General features: G+C 37.4%; 1 protein-coding gene across 3 annotated transcripts in view; it reads right to left on the bottom strand.

Annotated features, from left to right (window-relative positions):
* vstm2l (V-set and transmembrane domain containing 2 like) overlaps positions 1 to 21,112 on the bottom strand; it is a 126,354-nt gene that overhangs the window by 19,724 nt on the left and 85,518 nt on the right. The window contains exons 1-2 of one of the 3 annotated variants that reach the window (XM_062056260.1): positions 1,830 to 2,016; positions 806 to 1,081 (exon numbers count right to left, since the gene is read on the bottom strand). The exons of 1 other annotated variant lie outside the window; for it this stretch is intronic. The gene's annotated coding sequence lies outside the window, so the exon portion shown is untranslated. Of the gene's footprint in view, positions 1 to 805; positions 1,082 to 1,829; positions 2,017 to 21,112 lie in introns of those variants that run through there. One more of the 3 variants, XM_062056268.1, reaches the window with a different exon arrangement.

Below are 21,112 nucleotides of genomic sequence, written 5' to 3' on the forward strand. Positions count from 1 at the left end.
TTTGGGGGGGGGGGGGGGGTACGTAAAAAGCTGGCAGCTTAGTTGCCAGAATTTTGGTGTTAAATGTACATTGGTTTTTACAACATGATATTGTTCATGGAAAAACAGTACAAGTTATTTTTTTATTCTGGCAACTTAGCTGCCAGTTTTTCTACCGTAAAAACAAATGTAGCGTCTTTCCATTTACAGTAATACACCGCTAAAAACAACAACCCTAGATTTTACAGTCAAAAACTGGCAGCTCAGTTGACAGAATTTCAACTCAAAAAACAGTAATAGTTTTTTTCAATTTACAGTAATATGCTGTAAAGATGAATTCAAAATGTATTGTCATTTTTATTAATTTGATGGGTAGTTTGCTGTAAAGTTAAGTATTCTTATTTAGACAAAAACCTGTTTGGAAAGTATGATAATATACTGTAATATTTGTTGCAATATTGGATACTATTAAAGTTTAAAAGGTATGCAATTTCAAGCAGTACATATATTTTTTCTGTCAAAATGACCAAAAAAAATGTAGCACCCCTACTGTAGGATAGCAGGTTAGTACAACAATTAAGATTACTAGGTTCTTGGCTGTATAATTGAGAGACTCGCAATGAGACGTTACGTACTTAGTGGACCACAGAACAACTGCTGGCAAATTTATTGCACAATAATAAACAATAACACATGAACAGTGTGCTTTATAAATTGTAAATACCCCCAAAAATAAATAAAATTAGAGCTCTGTTGCAAAAATTCAAAAGTAGCAAAATAGAAGAAATGTCCTTTTTAAATTGTCCTTTCAAAAAGTAAATTCTACCTGGGTAGTAATGAATTGAACACTGTCTATATTCCTTGGTTGGGAATCCTTAGTTCTATTGTAATCCGTTATTCCATACTGATTCGGTTCGATACTTGCGACTCTGATGGTGGTTCAGTTCAGTTATAGGTCACTGCAGAGTGTGGAGACCGATGCAGCTGGCCACACCACATCCAAACGCTCCCTCTCCGCAGACTCTCACTCACTGGGACTGGCTCGCCATCATAACTCAAGTCCAGTTTGGAACCAGACTTCAGGATCATACAAAAAACCAATCTGCACATAGCAGTACAGAATGTAATCAGTTAGAATACTCTTTTTACTCTTAGTTCTCTTCCATATGGTACCATATTAACTTCAATTTTAAATCAATAAACAGTTACTCATTTTAACCATTTAGTTATGGACATATGAATACTGGTCGGTTCACACTGTACTCCATATAAGTCTGTAAGACTTTAACAGCAGCATCAAATCATGAAAACTATAGTAGCTTCACCTCTTACTTAAGACTTCAATGAATGAAATTAGTTACATCCATTTAAGGATTTTTACCCTTTTATCTTTAAATTATGAACTGTGAATTATCACTTTTTAAACCATCACAAAATAAAATAAATTATTATGTAACTAAAATCACATTTTGGTCATCATGTATTATAATGGTTATCATTTTAACTGTATCAATTTAATAAATTAAATGTATCAACAGTTCCCCTTTAAGCAGCATGACGAGGGTGCTTTTAGCAGCATGGGAATGAATGCAGCTCCTCTGCTCACTGCTAAGGCTGAACACAGTAACATTAAATAAACCTCTCTTTTACACAAAACGAAAATACAATAAAGTTATCCAACTGCAACATACTAACATGTCACAAGGCATTCTCTCAAGACATCATATTACTCCAATTGGTATTGTACATTTGAACTCTGTGTCTTGTTATCAAACTCCTCTCTTTAGCGCTAACAGGATGGCTAGGCTAACAGGCTTGCTAGTAGGCCTCACTCACAAAGTAACACTTACTGAAGTTCTCAGCAGCACAAAACACAGCAATCCAGCTCCCACTGGAACCAGGCTATCTATGCTGCTTTTCCAACACTCGGTTTGAGAAGTGACAAGTATTTTAACTTATAAACCTTGTCTTTGTAACACAACGATATGACTCGTGCCTTCACTCTTTGACGTTCAGTGAAGGAATGTCTGGAAAGAGAAAGGTGCATGCGACCTCTACTGGCCAACATGTGAATAACGTGCTGCGTGCATGTATCATTAATTTAACCCTGTAGTGACCACATGACTTTGACACATCAAGTTTAACATTTTTTAAGTGACCAAAGTGACTTTGGCACACCATAGATTAGAAATGAATAATAGGAGAATATATTAGTGACACTATATTTCCATATGGGTTACAAAAACAATGACATTTAGTGAGAAAAAATGAAGTACTTTATTGACACATATCATTTCCAGGCAGAGGTGGGACCAAGTCATTGCTTTGCAAGTCACAAGTAAGTCTCAAGTCTTTGCCCTCAAGTCTCGAGTCAAGTCCCGAGTCAAGACAGGCAAGTCCTGAGTCAAGTCCAAAGTCAAGACTAGAAAGTCTCAAGTCAAGTCCCAAGTCCTGCATTTTGAGTTTCGAGTCCTTTCAAGTCCTTTTAACCACAGACTAATATTTTTACACAGATTGTGTATGCTTTTAAAACGCTGTATTTATTTATTAAAACAAGTGCATTTGAAATTGCAGGAAAAAAAATGGTGCTGACATTGCAATTCATAATAGCACTATTAACCAGTCATTTTAATAGTTTAAACAATTTTAAACATTTAACTCATTCCTTTACAGAATAAACACATTTGCAAAAACAAACATTAACATACTATTGGTTGTATTTTATGAAAATAACATTACCACAAAGTTGAGAAGGAGCAAAGATCTTCAATATTTGTATGTGAGAATCACAAAGAAATCTTCTGGGGGAGGATGACACCCCTACAGGGGTTTGGTTTACAAACTTTCAGCCCCACCTAAAACAAAATTCACCAGCCGCCACTGATTATGATGCATTCTCATTTTAGGCAAAGTATAAGCCAATACTTTCTTAACAGTATAATTGTAACCAGGAATAAGTCTTCAAGTAACTATATTCAAATACTAACATTGTTGGGTAAGACAGCATTTGGTTTTATTCTGAGTCCAGTGAAACAGATTGGTGGTTTTAGCTGATATAAAGACTTTCAGGTGTTTATATATGTTTAAGTATTTGGCAGACGCTTTTATCCAAAGCGACATACATAAAAAATAGATATAAAACAATCACTGTAAACATTATCATTTAAGGGAAGAATGTAATACAAAATATCAATACAAAGTGTCAAGACAGAATAAACTCTCTGCTGCTGCAGCAACAGAGTTACAGTCTATAGGTCCCTAAAATATATAGATATCTAATGTATTCATACATTGTTTATGTAGGATATACGCATGTATATATAATCTAATCATATAGTTTCTTCAATTTAAAAATAGCTGACCGTTTTTTTCCCCCTTCTCTGGGATTATTTTCCCAGTTTTGATCTCGGACGTCTGGTCATTTATAGCGTATAAGAATATTATATTACTGTTAAGCAAACTATGAATAATAAAAACGCCAAAACATGTGTCCGTTATCATAGCTACACGTATGACAAAAAAAACGCGTGAAAATCAGTGGTATTCAGTGAGGTAAGATGAATTAAATTTGCTGACAGTTCATTGCTCCTGCCAAATGAATTGCACTGAGTGGAGCGGATCACCACTCCAAGATGGCGGCTCCGCGTCTCGTCTGCGCCAGTAGGCAGTAGCGCTCAATGCTGCGTACCCTTATAAGATGTCTATGGTTATAACGTTAGCAGTGAGTTTACAGCCTCACTGATTTAACTACACAGCAAATAAAAGTCATGTTACTTAGCCAATAAACGTTATCTTACATTCAAAACTTACCCTTCTTTGTGCAACTTCAAATGTCGAACGAAGTTGGAAGTTGTTGCGTCTCCGTCTGTAATATTCGAACTGCGTGATTTGCATACAGCAATTCGTTTTTTGTTGACCAAGTCGTAGTTTTTATACCCGAACGAAACCAACTTTGGCATAATTGTTTCTCACTGCCGCATTGTTTGACAACTCATGTTCGGTGGTTGTCCTGCAATTGGATTGGATGAGAGCTGTGGGATGAAAACAACGTAGATTTAATTTGATTGGCTGTTGTACTGACAGCACACACGCTGACAAGCAGCACACACGCTTATAGACACAGACGTATAAAATGAAAGATACGGAGCGCTCCCAAATAACTTTTTAAGGTTTGGGTTTTGGGGAAAGTAGCAAGTCATGTCAAGTCAAAAGCCTCAAGTCCAAGTGAAGTCACAAGTCATTGATGTTAAAGTCTAAGTCGAGTTGCAAGTCTCTTTACATTTTGTCAAGTCGAGTCTAAAGTCATCAAATTCATGACTCTAGTCTGACTCGAGTCCAAGTCATGTGACTCGAGTCCACACCTCTGTTTCCAGGTGTTTGACTTTGACACCTGTGCTGTAGTTGAATAACCCTGTTGAAACATAGTCAAATGTGGGAAAAGTGAAGTGTTTTGAATATTTTTACAGAGTTATTCACCAAGAGGGGAGTTTCAAGTGGCCAGAGAAGCTGCTGTTAAGATGTTCCTGTTGTCAAAGTGTAAAATAAGTGATTGATGCACTTTATGTTATCAATGGCAGATCTGCTTCAAGTTTGCAAAGAATTGCCACGTGAGGACACATTCAGTTTGTTTGTACTTGACAAGGAGGAGAAAAACCAACAATCCAATCCTATTGGAATCAATCAAAAAAGATCCAAACTGCAAGAAGAAGGGATCAGTCTAAAATTAGACAAGATGGCCCAGCAGTGATGATACAAGCTCTAAAAGATGATTGGACAATGTAAACAAAGCATCCTTCTATGTGTCAAAGATCTAAGCGCGGCCTATACATATAATATCAATATAAATAGGAGTCTACAGACACACAGCATTGGCCAGAAAAGGTTCTGGGATGGAATCTGCTGAGGTCACATGTTCACGTGCCTGCGTTGGTTCTCACTGACTTGGCATGAACGTAAACACTTGTCAGCCATGTGATTGACAGCTGTCTAAGTCATGGTCACATGGGACGGGAAAGATAAGCAGTACAGAAAATGCATGGATGATGTTTTTATCACTCTTCTATTGTGGGAACAATAAGTACAACTCTGGTAACAAATCCACTGCTAGTAGTACTACAGTAGACGTGGAATAACTTATAAATAAAATGATGTCGCAGACCACATGAAAGAATATACAACAAAAATTGGTAGGCCACATAAAATGTACAGAAAAAGATGTAGAGGGCCACGTAAATAAAATTCTGGCCCACATAAAATGATGGGGCCACATGAAATAATGTGCTGGACCAATTAAAATAATGTACAAAAAAAATGATGTGGTGGGCCAGGTAAATAATAATGTGTCAGACCACATTAAATAATGTACAAAAAGAGATGTGGCAGGCCATGTAAAATAATGTACAAAAGATATGGTGGGCCACATAAATAAAGTACCAGCCCACATTAAATGATGTAGCAAGCCACTTGAAATAATGTGCTGGACCACTTTAAAAAATAATGTACAAAAAAGATAGTGGTGGGCCACTTGAAATAATGTACAAAAAATGAAGTGGCGGGCCACGTAAATTATATGGCTGGCCAATTAAAATAATGTACAAACAAATATGTGGCGGGCCACATAAAATGATGTGGTGGGCGACTGGAAATACTGTACAAAAAAAGATGTGGCGGGCCACTTGAAATAATGTAAAAAAAAAGATTTGGCGGGCCACATAAAATGATATGGCAGGCCACTTGAAATAATGTACAAAAAAAGATGTGGTGAGCCACATAAAATGATATGGCGGGTCACTTGAAATAATGTACAAAAAAAGAGGTGGTGGGCCACATAAAATGACATGGCGGGTCACTTCAAATAATGTACAAAAAAAGATATGTGCCACATAAAATTATATGGTGGGCCACTTGAAATAATGTACAAAAAAAGATGTGGTGGGCCACATAAATGATATGGCGGGTCACTTGAAATAATGTACAAAAACAGATGTGGCGGGGCACATAAAATGATATGGCGGGCCACTTGAAATAATGTACAAAAAAAAGATGTGGCGGGCCAAATAAAATGATGTGGCGGGCCTCTTGTAATAATGTACAAAAAAAGATCTGGTGTGCCACATAAAATAACATAGCGGGCCACTTGAAATAATGTACAAAAAAATATGTGGCGGGTCACTTGAAATAATGTACAAAAAAAGATGTGGGCCACATAAAATGATATGGCGGGCCGAATGAAATCATGTACAAAAAAAGATGTGGTGGGCCACAAAAATGATATGGCGGGCCACTTGAAATAATGTACCAAAAAAGATGTGGCGGGCCTCTTGAAATAATGTACAAAAAAAGATCTGGTGTGCCACATAAAATGATATGAAATCATGTACAAAAAAAGATGTGATGGGCCACAAAAAATGACATAGCGGGCCACTTGAAATAATGTACAAAAAAAGATGTGGCGGGCCACATAAAATGATGTGGCGGGCCACTTGAAATAATGTATAAAAAAAGATGTGGCGGGTCACTTGAAATAATGTACAAAAAAATATGTGGCGGGCCACTTGAAATAATGTACAAAAAAAGATGTGGCGGGCCACATAAAATGATGCGGCGGGCCACTTGAAATAATGTATAAAAAAAGATGTGGCGGGTCACTTAAAATAATGTACAAAAAAAGATGTGGCGGGCCACTTGAAATAATGTACCAAAAAGGTGTGGCGGGCCACATAAAATGATATGGCGGGCCACCTGAAATAATGTACAAAAACAGATGTGGCCGGCCACTTGAAATAATGTTCAAAAACAGATGTGGCCGGCCACATAAATGATATGGCGGGCCACTTGACATAATGTACAAAAAAAGATGTGGCGGGCCTCTTGAAATAATGTATAAAAAAAGATCTGGTGTGCCACATAAAATAACATAGCGGCCACTTGAAATAATGTACAAAAAAATATGTGGCGGGTCACTTGAAATAATGTACAAAAAATGATGTGTGCCACATAAAATGATATGGCGGGCCGAATGAAATCATGTACAAAAAAAGATGTGGTGGGCCACATAAAAAGATATGGCGGGCCACATGAAATAATGTACCAAAAAAGATGTGGCGGGCCAAATAAAATGATGTGGTGGGCCTCTTGAAATAATGTACAAAAAAAGATCTGGTGTGCCACATAAAATGACATAGCGGGCCACTTGAAATAATGTACAAAAAAAGATGTGGCGGCCCACATAAAATGACGTGGCGGGCCACTTGAAATAATGTATAAAAAAAGATGTGGCGGGTCACTTGAAATAATGTACAAAAAAAGATCTGGTGTGCCACATAAAATGACATAGCGGGCGAAGTTGGTAGAGTGGCCATGCCAGCAATCGGAGGGTTGCTGGTTACTGGGGTTCAATCCCCACCTTCCACCATCCTAGTCACGTCCGTTGTGTCCTTGGGCAAGACACTTCACTCTTGCTCCTGATGGGTGCTGGTAGCGCCTTGCATGGCAGCTCCCTCCATCAGTGTGTGAATGTGTGTGTGAATGGGTGAATGTGGAAATACTGTCAAAGCGCTTTGAGTACCTTGAAGGTAGAAAAGCACTATACAAGTATAACCCATTTATCATTTATTTATCACTTGAAATAATGTACAAAAAAAGATGTGGCGGGCCACATAAAATGATGCGACGGGCCACATTAAATAATGTATAAAAAACGATGTGGCGGGTCACTTGAAATAATGTACAAAAAAAGATCTGGTGTGCCACATAAAATGACATAGCGGGCCACTTGAAATAATGTACAAAAAAAGATGTGGCGGGCCACATAAAATGATGTGGCGGGCCACTTGAAATAATGTACAAAAAAATATGTGGCGGGTCACTTGAAATAATGTACAAAAAAATATGTGGCGGGCTACTTGAAATAATGTACAAAAAAAGATGTGGCGGGCCACATAAAATGATGCGACAGGCCACTTGAAATAATGTATAAAAAAAGATGTGGCGGGTCACTTGAAATAATGTACAAAAAGAGATGTGGCGGGCCACTTGAAATAATGTACCAAAAAATATGTGGCGGGCCAATTAAAATGATGTGGCGGGCCTCTTGAAATAATGTACAAAAAAAGATGTGGCGGGCCACATAAAATGATGTGGCAGGCCACTTGAAATAATGTATAAAAAAAGATCTGGTGTGCCACATAAAATGACATAGCGGGCCACTTGAAATCATGTACAAAAAAAGATGTGGTGGGCCACAAAAAATGATATGGCGGGCCACTTGAAATAATGTACTAAAAAATATGTGGTGGGCCACGTAAAATGAAATGGTGGGTCACTTGAAATAATGTACAAAAACAGATGTGGTGGGCCACTTAAAATGATGTGGCGGGCCACTTGAAATAATGTACAAAAAAAGAAGTGGCGGGCCACATAAAATGATGTGGCGGGCCACTTGAAATAATGTACAAAAAAATGTGGTGAGCCAGACAAAATAATGTACAAAAAAAAAGTACCGTACCAACTAAAATGACGTGGAGGGCCACATAAAATGATATGGCGGGCCAGATTTGTAGAGCAGTATGTTGGTGTGCATGTTTTCATCTCAACACATCAATATTAGACAATATCTATCACTTCCATAAAACACCACAAAGTGTTGTTGTATTGCCTGACTACACTTGCAGCTCCTTTTCTTGTCTTGACGTCTGTTTCAGTCCTTTTAACATTTCAGTCCTGCAGCTTAATTGCTTTGTGCAAAACAAAACAACAACTTTACTGCGTCAAACTCTGCTTGTCACTTTTTGTGTGGAACTGAAATTACTTTCTCCACTTTAAGCCTAATCCTCGTGTGGCACCAACACAACCTTTCAGTCGGCACTACATTGTCCCAATATATTTTGTTACCGGTACCAACACTTTTCTAAGTAAAGGGGACCACAAAAAATGTCATTATTGGCTTCATTTGAACAAAAAATCTTAGGGTACATATGTTTATTATTTTAATTTAGTCCTTAAATATAATAGTGAACATACTAGACAACTTGTCTTTTAGTAGTAAGTAAACAAACAAAGACTCCTAATTAGTCTGCTGACGTATGCAGTAACATATAGTGTCATGTATCTACCTACTATTTTGTCTACATTATAAGGGACAAACTGTAAAAATGAATTATCAATCAACTTGTTCATTTACTGTTAATTGTAATAATAATGTAATGTTATTGTTAAAACGTAATAATCACGTATTCTTGTCTTGTTTGATACTTTACATTAGTTTTGGATGATACCACACATTTAGGTATTGATCCGATACCAAGTAGATACAGGATCATACATTGGTCATATTCAAAGTCCTCATGTGTCCAGGGACGTATTTCCTGACTTTATAAACATAATATGAATTTTAAAAAACGAAACAAGATTTTGTGACGCTAAAAAATATCGATGTAATCATAGTAGTATCGACTAGATACGCTCCTGTACTTAGTATCATTACAGTGGATGTCAGGTGTAGATCCACCCATGGCATTTGTTTACATTGTGACGCCGGTGAGCTATTGTATCCTCCTACGGTGTGTAGTGAAGCATGTTTAGCTATTCCTTGTCCTCCAGTGATAATGATACTTGTAAGAAACTTACTTTATTTGTCACCATGGAGGCGAGGATTAGTGATTTAGAAGTAGCTAAAACCATGCGGATGGACGTTAGCCGCTAGCTAGTTAGCCATGTCTTAAAGCACCTCTTCCTGAGGGTGTTGCAGTGTTATAACTTCACCTTTATCTTTAATTTTTACACCAAAATGCATCCATTCTCCCTTTTCTGTCTACACACTGTGTCTGCTTGTAAGTACTCTGTGTGTGCGCGCTGCCGAACATGCTCCTCTGCTCGTAAAACCAGCAATGCCATAATGTGCCATCATGCCTGATACAAAAAAAACAAAGGGTATTTTCAGAGGCGGTATAGTACCTTTTAATGATTAGCTAAGTACCGTGGTACTTAACTAGTACCGGTATATCGTACAACCATAGTGAGCATAAACGTGTAGAAGTTAGGTTTAGTATGTTTATAGTACTTTAGTTTGTAAAAAGAAGATCTGTGGAGATCACCTACTTGAATAGTCTATTTTTATATCCTTGAATCTCATTTCTTTCATTTCTCTTGATTTCCTCACTTTTTTTTTTTTTTTTACCGTCTCCCTCTTTTAATTCCCCACGCCTCCTCACCGCCGTCATTCCTGGACGGCAAGTCTGTGTCTGGCGGATCTCTGATGTGTGGCATTTACATTTCCTTCCCGCACGCTCAGAACTGTTAAAATGTCTGCTGGAACATTGCCTCCTAGCACTGACAAGTGTTGAGCATCCTGGAGAAGTGTGTGTGTGTGTGTGTGTGTGTGTGTGTGCGTGTGTGTGTGTGTGTGTTCTTGTATTTCTACCCTTCTTGAGACATGAAGGAGGAAAAGTATCTTCCATATGAGGAGGTGTGAACAAGTCATGACATAAATCATGGTTCCAATAACATTGCATCTAATAGACAATGTCTCATTTGCACCACTGCTGGTCAAAATGAGGGTGGTCCTAAAAAGGAGGGATTTTCAAATTGACTGTGTGTCACTTTTAAAAGTACTCCCCCTCTGGTCAACACATGAAATAACAAGTGTGCGTAAGAAATTGAAATGCGCCAAAATTAATTTAAAAAAAATAAATAAATAAATATGTATATAGAGACAAAAACAGATAAATAACAAAGTAAACAATGAAGATTAAAAAACAATAAAAAAATTATAATAATAATATTTTTTATTTTTTTTTACCTAAAGTAGTCTTTTTTTCACAATGTGTCTACTTCTTTCATATAAAATTGGGAACAATTCCTCATATTCTTTCTGTTTCTGTAATATTGCAATGTTTTCTCGTAAAAATTACTTTATTATAATAAATGATAAATGGGTTATACTTGTATAGCGCTTTTCTACCTTCAAGGTACTCAAAGCGCTTTGACAGTATTTCCACATTTACCCATTCACACACACATTCACACACTGATGGCGGGAGCTGCCATGCAAGGCGCTAACCAGCAGCCATCAGAGGCAAAGGGTGAAGTGTCTTGCCCAAGGACACAACGGACGTGACTAGGAAGGTAGAAGGTGGGAATTGAACCCCAGTAACCAGCAACACTCCGATTGCTGGCACAGCCACTTTACCAACTTCGCCACGCCGTCCCTATGTATGTAAAATTATTACTTTTTAATTCAAAATGGTGACATTTGTCACGAAATTCTGACTTTTATCACACTATTGCCAACTTTTGTGTTGTTCTTGTAAAAATAGTGACATTTTTTGAGTAAAGTTATGAATTATGTCATAACTTTTGCCGACTAAAATTCCGATTATTATTATAATACCGACAACATTTTAAAGTCTTCTTACAAAATTGTGACTTTTGTCGAGTAAAATTACGACTCTTTTCATAAAACTGCCAAAATGTTAAGATTTTCTTGTAAAATTGTGACTTTTATTGAGTAAAATTCCAACTTTTATCATCATATTGCACAAATGTTCAGTTATTCTTGTAAAATTTTTACTTGCGTTTAGTAAAATGTATTCTAAATTCTAAGTTTTTCTTGTGAAATTCCAACTCATTTTTCACAATAAGCTTTTTTATATGTGCATAGTATGTATATATTATTAATGTTGTAAATACACATCTTTATATATCTAGAAAGGCTGGTCCTAAAGAGGGAGGCATTTTTGGGAGGTCTCAAGAAGGTAACAAATACAAGAACGGGTGTGTGTGTGTGTGTGTGTGTGTGTGTGTGTGTGTGTGTGTGTGTGTGTGTGTGTGTGTGTGTGCGTTCACGCTGCATGACTTGTATTCAGCAAGCATGTAGCATGTCTGCTGTAATGCATACAAATGTCCTTTTCCACTGCAGTGTCAAATATTTGATGCAAGTTGTAAGATCGGGAAGTAATGAGGTGGCAGCGGCGCAGTGCGAGGCAAGGACAGCTCTCTCTCCCAGCACTGCAGACACTCCACACGCATTACCAGCACAAGCCATGCATTTTACTATGAAAACATACCAAAAATAAAACCAAAATATTATCAGAATCGGAAGTACTTTATTAACCCTCGAGGGGAAATTACGAGTTTCAATTCTCTCTCGAATGGACATTTAGACGCTGATGCAAGCTTTTATTCCGAGTCGTAAAGAATATTGTAACGCCCTGCCCTCCGGTCTTGCTAAAAAGATTATATCACCTTTACATCGACTCCAAAATTCAGCGGCACGTGTCCTGACAAAAGACCAGAAGGCGGGCCCACATTACACCAGTTTTAAAATTGGCTCCCCTTGTGTTTCAGTATGAATTTTAAGGTTCTTCTTATGGTTTATAAATGTTTTTGTGGAATTGGGCCTTCTTATCTTTCAGAACCTTCGCGGACCCTAAGATCCTCGGGCACTCGTCTCCTAATATTTCCAAAAGTCAGGACACAAAGTCACGGGACGGTATCTTTCCATCTATGGAACAGCTTGCCGGAGGACCTCAGGGCTACATATTTTTAAGAGCAGGACTAAAACCCACCTTTTAGACCTCCACTGTCACACACTTGGGTCTTTTACCTCCACCGTCACACACTCTGGTATTTTACCTCCACCGTCACACACTCTGGTATTTTACCTCCACCGTCACACACTGGGGTCTTTTACCTCCACCGTCACACAACCGGGTCTTTTACCTCCACCGTCACACACTCGGGTCTTTTACCTCCACCGTCACACACTCGGGTCTTTTACCTGCACCGTCACACACTCAGGTCTTTTACCTCCACTGTAACACACTCTGGTCTTTTACCTGCACTTTCACACACTCGGGTCTTTTACCTGCACTGTCACACACTCGGGTCTTTTACCTCCACTGTCACACACTCGGGTCTTTTACCTCCACCGTCACACACTCGGGTCTTTTACCTCCACTGTCACACACTCGGGTCTTTTACCTCCACTGTCACACACTTTGTTATTTTTTCAAATATTAGCTCATTTGGAATTTGATGCCTGCAACATGTTTCAAAAAAGCAGGCAGGAGTAGCAAAAAAGACTGAGAAAGTTAAGGAATGCTCATCAAACACTTATATGGAACATCCCACAGGTGAACAAGCTAATTGGGAACAGGTGGGTGCCATGATTGGGTATAAAAGCAGCTTCCATGAAATGCTCAGTCATTCACAAACAAGGAAGGGGCGAGGGTCGCCACTTTGTCAACAAATGCCTGAGCAAATTGTTTAAGAACAACATTTCTCAACCAGCTATTGCAAGGAATTTAGGGATTTCACCATCTACGCTCCGTAATATCATCAAAAGGTTCAGTAAGCGGCAAGGCCGAAAACCAACATTGAATGCCTGTGACCTTCGAAGCCCTCAGGCGGTACTGTATCAAAAAGCGACATCAGTGCGTAAAGGATATCACCACATGCGCTCAGGATCACTTAAGAAAACCACTGTCAGTAACTACAGTTGGTCGCTACATCTGTAAGTGCAAGTTAAAACTCTACTATGCAAAGCCAAAGCCATTTATCAACAACACCCAGAAATGCTTCGCTGGGCCCGAGCTCATCTAAGATGGACTAATGCAAAGTGGAAAAGTGTTCTGTGGTCTGACGAGTCCACATATCAAATTGTTTTTGGAAATTGTGGACGTCGTGTATCCGTACCAAAGAGGAAAAGAACCATTTGGACTGTTCTAGGCGCAAAATGTAAAAGCAGCATCTGTGATGGTATGGGGGTGTATTAGTGCCCAAGGCATGGGCAACTTACACATCTGTGAAGGCACCATTAATGTTGAAAGGTACATACAGCTTTTGGGGCAACATAAGTTGCCATCCAAGCAACATTATCATGGACGCCCCTGCTTATTTCAGCAAGACAATGCCAAGCCACGTGTTGCAACAGCGTGGTATATGTATGTATGTATGTATATATATATATATACATACATATATATATATATATATATATATATATATATATATATATATATATATATATATATATATATATATATATATATATATATATATATATATATATATATATATATATATATATATATATATATATATATATGTATGTATGTATGTATGTATGTATGTATGTATGTATGTATGTTATTGTCACTCTTTGCTTCCTCTTTTGCATCTTCTGCACATGTGTGGCGTATGGCAGCAAGCCTCAAAGTAGTCCAAAATGAAGACTGGCTTGCAGATAAATCTTGGTCATTATGGATTGTGTTGGGTACCATGCAGCTTCCATCAAAGCTGACCTTCTAAAGTATATATTTTACTTGCCAGGGGCCTCTTCTTTCAGAGGTGGGGGATGATTGTTCCATGCATTTTTAAAGTGCTCCTTTGTGGCATTTTTCACTGCACTTACTGCATATTGAGCTCTCGGGGAGAGCGAGCGAGCGAGAGCGAGCGAGAGAGGAGACCACAAGGACCCAGAAGGGACCGCTTGCTATCCAAAGACTCATTAAAAATGAAACTGGAAGGCGAGTGCGGTAGAGGAGAGAAATATAAAAACAAATGAACATATACGACTCCAGCTCGAGAAAAATAACATCTGAATATTTTTCCTTTTTTTCATACAGGCCTCAAAATGAGTTGGATAAATGTGGCTTGTGGGGGTCAAAGCAACACTTTCTTCTTCTCTGCCCCAAAATCTGAGCTTATTTGATGCCTTATTTGAAAAAAGACATGTGGAGCAGGCGTACGTGTGATGCTTACATCCTAGCCATTATTTGTGGGCTTTTAAACTTAAGGTTGAAGTCGTCAACACATTTTTATGTACTCACTCTGGACACTTGATTAGGTACATCTACTTGGGTTGTACGACTATTTGTGAAGGACGATTCGACACGCGTAAAGACAAATCTGCACAAATTACGGTAAAATACCAGCAGCTGCGGTTGCCAGGAATTCACCGTAAAAATACAGTTACGATGTATAGGACATTACGGTGTGTTGACGTTGAATCCGTTATTTATTACCGTTGATAATTGTTTTTCCTTACGATAATAACTATGAATATATATATATATATATATACTACCGTTCAAAAGTTTGGGGTCACATTGAAATGTCCTTATTTTTGAAGGAAAAGCACTGTACTTTTCAATGAAGATAACTTTAAACTAGTCTTAACTTTAAAGAAATACACTCTATACATTGCTAATGTGGTAAATGACTATTCTAGCTGCAAATGTCTGGTTTTTGGTGCAATATCTACATAGGTGTATAGAGGCCCATTTCCAGCAACTATCACTCCAGTGTTCTAATGGTACAATGTGTTTGCTCATTGGCTCAGAAGGCTAATTGATGATTATAAAACCCTTGTGCAATCATGTTCACACATCTGAAAACAGTTTAGCTCGTTACAGAAGCTACAAAACTGACCTTCCTTTGAGCAGATTGAGTTTCTGGAGCATCACATTTGTGGGGTCAATTAAACGCTCAAAATGGCCAGAAAAAGAGAACTTTCATCTGAAACTTGACAGTCTATTCTTGTTCTTAGAAATGAAGGCTATTCCACAAAATTGTTTGGGTGACCCAAACTTTTGAACGGAAGTGTGTATATATATATATATATATATATATATATATATATATATATATATATATATATATATATATATATATATATATATATATACATATATATATATATATATATATATATATATATATATATATATATATATATATATATATATATATATATATATATATATATATATATTGTAAACCTGTTTGCAAAACAACTGTGATGATCCGTTGCCCGTATCATGTTTTGTTTTAGTTTAAGACTCCTATAGTTCTGTTTCAGCAACCCTGGGTTTGTGTTTCTTCGTTGCCATAGGTGCTGATTATTTTCACTTGAGCGTCCCAAACACTAATCAGAGAGCTATTTATTCCTGCCTTTAGCCACACTCAAACTGGCTGTTTTGTTGTCTCCATGCAACATTTACGATTTGTTGTTCCTGTGCCAAGTTCTGCTATAGTGAAGTGAAGTGAATTATATTTACATAGCGCTTTTTCTCTAGTGACTCAAACCGCTTTACATAGTGAAACCCAATATCTAAGTTACATTCAAACCAGTGTGGGTGGCACTGGGAGCAGGTGGGTAAAGTGCCTTGCCCAAGGACACAACAAGGTCCCCACGACGTCATGCTACTTCCGGTACAGGCAAGGCTTTTTTATCAGCGACCAAAAGTTGCGAACTTTATCGTCGATGTTCTCTACTAAATACTTTCAGCAAAAATATGGCACTATCGCGAAATGATCAAGTATGGCACATAGATTGGATCTGCTAACCCCGTTTAAATAAAAAAAATCATTTCAGTAGGCCTTTAATAACATTAAAAAAAAAAAAACTTATAACACAGACAGGCACCAGTGTATCGTAACATGAAACATATGTTTCACAATGTTATGTCAGACCCACTCGACATCCATTGCTTTCGGTCTCCCCTAGAGGGGGGTGGTCCCCACATCTGCGGTCCCCTCCAAGGTTTCTCATTGTCCCATTGGGTTGAGTTTTTTCTTGCCCTGATGTGTCATTGTGGCTTGTGCAGCCCTTTGAGACACTCGTGATTTAGGGCTATATAAGTAAACATTGTTTGAAAAATTGATACTATCAATCAATCAATCAATCAACGTTTACTTATACAGCCCAAAATCACAAGTGTCTAAAAGGGCTGATACTAGTATCAGATACTAGTTGCAGATACAATACTAGTATCTGCAAAGTCCCTGTGTTTCTGAGACATTAGGATTTTAACTTGAAAGTATTTGTACAATCTTTCACTGGACAACTCACAACATGTTTACTTCAAGTGAGATATTAAAAATGAGACTTAAGTACTCTGTATCTGTTAAATATATGTTTTAATAGATTGTATCAATCAATCAATCAATCAATGTTTATTTATATAGCCCTAAATGACAAGTGTCTCAAAGGGCTGTACAAGCCACAACGACATCCTCGGTACAGAGCCCACATACGGGCAAGGAAAAACTCACCCCAGTGGGACGTCGGTGAATGACTATGAGAAACCTTGGAGAGGACCGCATATGTGGGTAACCCCCCCCCCCTCTAGGGGAGACCGAAAGCAATGGATGTCGAGTGGGTCTGACATAACATTGTGAAACATATGTTTCATGTTACGATACACTGGTGCCTGTCTGTGTTATAAGTTGTTTTTTTTAAATGTTATTAAAGGCCTACTGAAATGATTTTTTTTATTTAAACGGGGTTAGCAGATCCAATCTATGTGCCATACTTGATCATTTCGCGATAGTGCCATATTTTTGCTGAAAGGATTTAGTAGAGAACATCGACGATAAAGTTCACAACTTTTGGTCGCTGATAAAAAAGCCTTGCCTGTACCGGAAGTAGCATGACGTCGCAGGTTGAAAGGCTCCTCACATTTCCCCATTGTTTTCAATGCAGCGAGAGTGATTCAGACCGAGAAAGCGACGACCCCATTAATTTGAGCGAGGATGAAAGATTCGTGGATGAGGAACGTCAGAGTGAAGGACTAGAGTGCAGTGCAGGACGCATCTTTTTTTGCCCTGACCATAACTTAGGTACAAGCTGGCTCATTGGATTCCACACTCTCTCCTTTTTCTATTGTGGATCACGGATTTGTATTTTAAACCACCTCGGATACTATATCCCAGGGGTCACCAACCTTTTTGAAACCAAGGGCTACTTCTTGGGTACTGATTAATGCGAAGGGCTACCACTTAGATACACACTTAAATAAATTGCCAGAAGTAGCCAATTTGCTCAATTTACCTTTAACTCTGTTATTATTAATAATTAATTATATTTATCTTTGTGGAAACACTGATCATCTTAATGATTTCTCACAATAAATATATATAGAAACAGATAAATATCAATATGCAACACTTTATTTTTATATTTTCTCTAAGTGCACATTTTTCAAATTGAACATTTTCAAATTATTACTTCTAAGACAGTCTTGTGAAATCACAATATCCCATTTTAACTAGCTAGCCACTAATCTTTTTTTAACAAATCATGAATTACTTTGCACCATGTTTGTACAAATAATAACTCATGTAAAATACAAAAGTAAACTCTCAAATTTTTAAATCATGTCACACTTTGAACTGGACACCAAATCTGTTATCTGTTTCTTTGTCAGTTAGTGGGAAGCCTGGCATTGCATGCTGTTAACTAGTGTGTTGTACTCTGGTGTGTAACTTGACACTGCAACTCTGAGTGAGTCTTGCGGATGTGCATCAGTGAGGCGTGTTCTGTGTTTGTTCTTGATGAAGTTCATGTCAGAAAAGGCTGATTCACAAAGATAAGATTTTTTCCTCATTGTTTGCGGAACCTTCTTAATCTTTTGGACATATTTTCACAGCAATCTGGCCTTAAGCTTAATTATGATAAATGTAAAATGTTAAGGATCGGAAATCTAAAGGGAACGTCCTTTCGAATGGAATGCAAAGTGCCTGTTTTGTGGACAGATGGACCAGTTAACATACTTGATGTTGTTGTCCCAGAAAATCTGGAAGATCTAGGCTCAGTAAATTATGATAATCGACTAAGAAAGCTGGACAAAATTATGCAATTATGGAAAGGGAAATCCCTAACCTTGTATGGTAAAATGTCTATTGCCAACTCGTTAATTATTCCTCAATTTATTTATTTGTTTTTGTCATTACCAGCTCCATCACAAAACTTTTTTAAGATTTATGAGCGGAGGGTCTTCGATTTTGTCTGGAACGGCAAACCAGAAAAGATTAAAATAAAGGTTTTGTACAAAGAGTATGAATATGGGGGCCTGAAACTTCTCAACCTTGAAGCTATGTGTCTGTCTTTAAAAGCATCAATTGTTCCAAAGATGTATTTAAACATTGAGTGATACACAAATGTCCTGTTGGACAAAAAACATGTACTGTATCAAAAGAAATGGTATCCTTTTTTACAAGTGATCCCCTCCCAGAGAGTCTGCTGGGAAACATGGCGGGGTTCATAAAGGAAACAATCCACTCATAGTGGGGTTTTCAATTTTATGTGCCAGAAAAAAGAGACGATATTTTGCAGCAGTTAATATGGATGAACTCTAATATTGTAATAGATGGAAAGCCTTTCTTTTGGAAAAATATGTTTGAAAGAGGAATCATTTTTGTCAATGATATTATCAATGAGAATGGTAAAATTATGAAGTATGATGAATTTAGAGCTATGTATGGTGATGCTTGCTCAAGCTTTTCATTTTATCAACTAACTGGAGTAATTGGGAAAAGATGGAAACAAATAATTAATTATGGAACTACTAAATTATTAGTTTGTAAACCTCTAATAAGAAATTCTAGTTGGCAAAAAGGAACTAAAGTAAATAGAAAAATATATAATTTTTATTTAATAAAGAAATCTTTGAAGGCTGCCTCATACAACACAAATGGAAAATGGGAGGACTTTTTTGACTGCCCGTTGCCATGGGATGCTATATTCAAACTAATCTATAAAACCACTATCGATGTGCAAAATCGTTATTTTCAAATTAAAATTATTTATAACTTCTTACCCACAGGGAAAATGTTAAAATTATGGAATATGACAGAGTCAGATGATTGCCGATTTTGTTGTCAGGAGCCTGAATCCACCCTGCATTTGTTTTGGTATTGTCATATTGTGTCTTTGTTTTGGGTGGAAGTTGAAAACATGTGTTTAAGGATTGGTTTGTTTATGAAGCTTAATGTGGTTTCTGTTATTTTAGGAGAGTTCATTGACAATCATGATTTAGTCAATTTAATTATAGTACTCGGTAAAATGTTTATTTTTAAGGCCAAAAACAGATATTCACTTAGTATTACTTTCTCTAAAACATTTATTCAGTATTTTCTAACTTTAGAAAGTTACATTGTTGAAAACGATAATGATGCCAAAAAACATTAAAAAAAAGATGAGAAGTCCTCAAAGGCTTATTTTGAAAGTATAATTATGTTTATAGATTATATGATATCTGTTGTTGTGTTCCCTAATTTGAGTGACCTGGACATAATCTGGACTTTACATAAATGCTTATTTTAAAAATGTAATTTTGTTTATAAATTATATGCAATCTGTTGTGTTCCCAAATTTTTTTCTGTGTACATGAATGAAGGTGTGTGTTGCTGAGTCCGACTTGGACATTATCTGGACTGGGCCTGGTTTAAAAAACCCTTTAAACAAATCTAATTTCATTGACAACCTGGTCTGTTGAAGATAAGGCCCTTTTTTAAAAAATAAAATAAAATAAGATAAATAAATAAAAAAACATTTCTTGGATAAAAAAGAAAGTAAAACAATATAAAAATTATTACATAAAAAATAGTAATTAATGAACATGTTAGTGGACCAGTAGCCTATACAATCATGTATGCTTCAGGGACTGTGTCCCTTGCAGATGTGTTGTCTATGTTGTGGGAACCAGAATATTGGTAGCAGAAAGAAATAACCCCTTTTGTGTGAGTGGGTGTGGATGAGTGTGCATGGGGGAGGTTGTTTGGGTTGATGCACTGATTGAAAGTGTATCTTGTGTTTTTTGTATGTAGATTTAATTTAAAAAAAAAAAAATAAATAAATAAAAAAAATATATATATATTATTATTTTTTTTAGAACAGGCCCACGGGCGACTCATCTGGTCCTTACGGGCGACCTGGTGCCCGCGGGCACCGCGTTGGTGACCCCTGCTATATCCTCTTGAAAATGAGAGTCGAGAACGTGAAATGGACATTCACAGTAACTTTTATGTCCACGACAATACATCGGCGAAACACTTTAGCTACGGAGCTAACGTGATAGCATCGGGCTTAACTGCATATAGAAACAGAAGAAATAAGCCCCTGACTGGAAGGATAGACAGAAAATCAACAACACTATTAAACCATGGACCTGTAAATACACGGTTAATATTTTCCAGGCTGGCGAAGGTTAACAATGCTGTTGCTAACGACGCCATTGAAGCTAACTTAGCAACGGGACCTCACAGAGCTATGCTAAAAACATTAGCTATCCACCTACGCCAGCCAGCTCTCATCTGCTCATCAACACCCGCGCTCACCTGCGTTCCA

The sequence above is a fragment of the Entelurus aequoreus genome, linkage group LG01, assembly GCF_033978785.1.
Source record: "Entelurus aequoreus isolate RoL-2023_Sb linkage group LG01, RoL_Eaeq_v1.1, whole genome shotgun sequence".
In the NCBI taxonomy this organism is placed as follows: domain Eukaryota; kingdom Metazoa; phylum Chordata; class Actinopteri; order Syngnathiformes; family Syngnathidae; genus Entelurus; species Entelurus aequoreus.